This window comes from Arachis duranensis, chromosome 9, assembly GCF_000817695.3.
Source record: "Arachis duranensis cultivar V14167 chromosome 9, aradu.V14167.gnm2.J7QH, whole genome shotgun sequence".
Classification (NCBI taxonomy): domain Eukaryota; kingdom Viridiplantae; phylum Streptophyta; class Magnoliopsida; order Fabales; family Fabaceae; genus Arachis; species Arachis duranensis.
The window spans coordinates 12,874,865-12,878,733 of record NC_029780.3 but is presented as its reverse complement, the minus strand read 5'-3'; positions in this window follow the sequence as shown (position 1 = coordinate 12,878,733).

Sequence of the window (3,869 nt, the reverse complement as noted above, 5' to 3'; positions counted from 1 at the left end):
ATTTTAATGTAGGACATAAATAAAAAATTCATAATTGATAGATAGACAATATATTAAATTTATTTTTTAAATATTTTTTAATATATATAAGTTATAATTTATTGATATAGAATTATAGATTATGTTCCTATTATTTGAGCCAGCTCGTGAGCTTTCGTTGAGCTGAGCTTGAGCTTACGAAATAGGCTCGATTGTTAATGAGTCGAGTCGTGAGTCAAACTTAATTTTCGTGAGCCGAGCTTGAATTTGATATAACTCGGCTCAACTCAACTCACTTCCAGTCCTAATTATGGCATAATACATCTGTTAAATTTTGAAATGAAAGATATTTAAATTCATCTGTTAAATTGAATATTGTGCCTCCTATCAGATATTAGTTCAACGTAGAAGATATTTATCTTCTTGAGTAAAGTATTATTTTTGTCCCCAACGTTTGGGGTAAGTCCTAAAATTGTCCCTAATATTTAAATTGTCCTATTTAAGTCCCTAACGTTTTAAATTTGGTAGCGGGACAAAAATTGACGGCTCAATGTTGTCCTACCGTTAAGGATCTATTAACAAAATTGACAGCGAAACAAAATTGAGACAATTTTGAAACGTTAGAGACTTAAATAGGACGAAAATATTGGGGACAAAAATGATACATAGAAATAAATTTTAATTTTATTCTTCAATAATATCAATTTTTTACGGTACATAATTATTTAATTATTTTTTAATCACATCTAAGTAAATTACATTTAATCACATTACTTTCATTCTAAGTAAATTTAATTTTTTATAATTTTACTCTTAAAGATTTTTACTCATTATAAAATGTTTGTAGAATGACTAGTACATAAACTTGCGAAAAAAAAATAATACATATAGAATAAAGTATAAATTATACCTTTTGTCTCTAATGTATCAAAATTTTTTAATGTTTAATTTAGTTAAACTTTATTTTTAATTTGAGTAAAGTATTGTTTTTGTCTCCAACGTTTGGGGTAAGTCCTAAAGTTGTCCCTAACGTTTCAATCGTCCTATTTAAATCCCTAACGTTTTTAAATTGACTAAATGTTGTCCTGCCGTTAGGGATCCGTTAGCAGAATTGACGGCGGGACAAAATTGAGACAATTTTGAAACGTTAGGGACTTAAATAGGACGAAAACTTTGGAGACAAAAACGATAAATAGAAATAAATTTTAATTTTATCATTCAATAATATCAATTTTTTACTATACATAGTAGTCAATTATTTTTTAATTACATCTAAGTAAATTACACTTAATTATATTACTTTCATTCTAAATAAATTAATTTTTTTTATAATTTTACTCTTAAAGATTTTTAGTTATCCTGAAATCAGGGGCGAAGCTAGGTGGTGGGGGGCGATGACCCCCCCTAATTTTAATTTTTTACATGTAAATTATATGTAAATTTTAGTTTAGCCCCCCCTTAAAATTTTATTTTAGTCTTAGTTCATTGGATAAATATTTTTGGCCCCCCTCTAATATTTTATCTAGCTCCGCCCCTGCCTGAAATGTTTGTAGAATGACTAGTATATAAACTTGTGGAAAAGAAAAAAAATAATATATATACAATAAGATATAAATTATACCTTTTATCTCTAATATATTAAAATTCTTTAAAATTATAAAAAAATAAATTTATTTAAAATAAAAGTAATGTGATTAAGTGTAATTTATTTAGATAAAATTAATTAATATTATTGAAAGATAAAATTGAATTAAAATTTAATTTACGTAATTAAGTGTAATTTACTTAGATGTAACTAAAAAATAATTGAATATTATGTAGAGTAAAAAATTGATATTATTAAAAGATAAAATCAAATTAAAGTTTATTTTTATGTATCGTTTTTGTCCTCAATGTTTTCGTCCTATTTAATTTCCTAATATTTCAAAATCGTCTCAATTTTGTCCCTCTGTCAATTCTGTTAACGGATCCCTAATTGTAGGACAACATTGAGTCAATTTTGAAACGTTAGAGATTTAAATAGGACGATTGAGACGTTAGGTACAACTTTGGGACTTTTCCCAAACATTGGAGACAAAAACGATACTTTACTCTTTTTAATTTTATTTTTCAATAATATCAAATTTTTACAGTAGATAATAATTTAATTATTTTTAAATTTTATTCTTAATCATATTATTTTTTTAAGTGAATTTATTTTTATTAAGAAAAAAATTAAAAAATAAATTAAGTAATTATTTATTGTAAAAAAAATTAATTAAAATTATTAAAATTATTGAAAATTTTTTTAACTTTTTAATAAATTTTAATCTTTTCTTCATTTCAATTCTTTTATGATGAATTATTACTTAATTTATTTTTTAATTTTATTTTTAATAAAAAATAAATTCACTTAAAAAAATAAGGTTTAACTACTAAAAACACTTTTGAATTATTCAAACATGACAAAAATTATCTGAATTTTACTATCAACAAAAATGCCTTTAAATAATTTTAAAACGCGACAAAAATGTTCAACAGTAAATATATATTTTTAAAAAATGCCTTAGAGATTGAATTTTGATGTGATTTTTTGTAAACATAATTTAAAAAATGGGATATTATTATTCTTAAAATTTGCTAATTTTTTTCGAAGTATATATTTTTTTGTGATTTTTTAAAAATATTATTAGTTATTAACAAAAAAATTACAAAAGAAATATATATTAAATGAAAAATTATCAAATTTTAAGGATAATAATATCTCATTTTTTTAATTTTGTTTGCAAAAAATTATATCAAAATACATTAGAGATTGAATTTTAATGTAATTTTATGCAAAAATTATTAGAAAAATGAGATATTATTATTCTTAAAATTTGGTAATTTTTTTATAAATATATATTGTTTTATGATTTTTTAAAAGTATTATTAGTTATTAATAAAAAATTATAAAAAATATATACTTAACGAAAAATTACTAAATTTTAAATATATATAATAATATCTTATTTTTATAATGGTACTTGTAAAAAATTGCATCAAAATTCAATCTCTAAGGTATTTTTTGAAAATATATATTTACTGTTAGGTATTTTTGTTGTGTTTTAAAATTATTTGAAGACATTTTTGTCGATAGTAAAATTCGAGTGTATTTTTGACAGTGTTTAAATAATTCAGAGATATTTGGTGGTTAACCCAAAAAATAATGTAATTAAGAATAAAATTTAAAAAATAATTAAATAATTATCTACTGTAAAAATTTGATATTATTAAGGAATAAAATTAAAAATAAAGTTTAACTAAATTAAATATTAAAGAATTTCAATACATTAGAGACAAAAGGTACAATTTATACTTTATTGTATATGTAACATTTTTTTCTTTTTCGCAAGTTTATGTACTAGTCATTCTACAAACATTTCATGATGAGTAAAAATCTTTAAGAGTAAAATTATTAAAAAATAAATTTATTTAGAATGAAAGTAATGTGATAAAGTGTAATTTACTTAGATGTGATTAAAAAATAATTGAATAACTATGCACCGTAAAAAAATGATATTATTGAAGGATAAAATTAAAATTTATTTCTATGCATCGTTTTTGTTCCCAACGTTTTCGTCCTATTTAAGTCTCTAATGTTTTAAAATCGTCTCAATTTTATCCCACCGTCAATTCTGTTAATAGATCCCTAGCGGCAGGATAACATTGAGCCAATTTTAAAACATTGGGAACTTAAATAGGACAATTTAACGTTAAGAAAAACTTTAGGACATACCCCAAATATTGAGAATAAAAACGATACTTTACTCTATCTTCTTTGTTAGATATCATTTTTTTGTGTGATCTATAACTTTGTTTGACATTTTTATGAATAAAAAATTTATTTCTTCTGATAGAAAAGGTTGCAT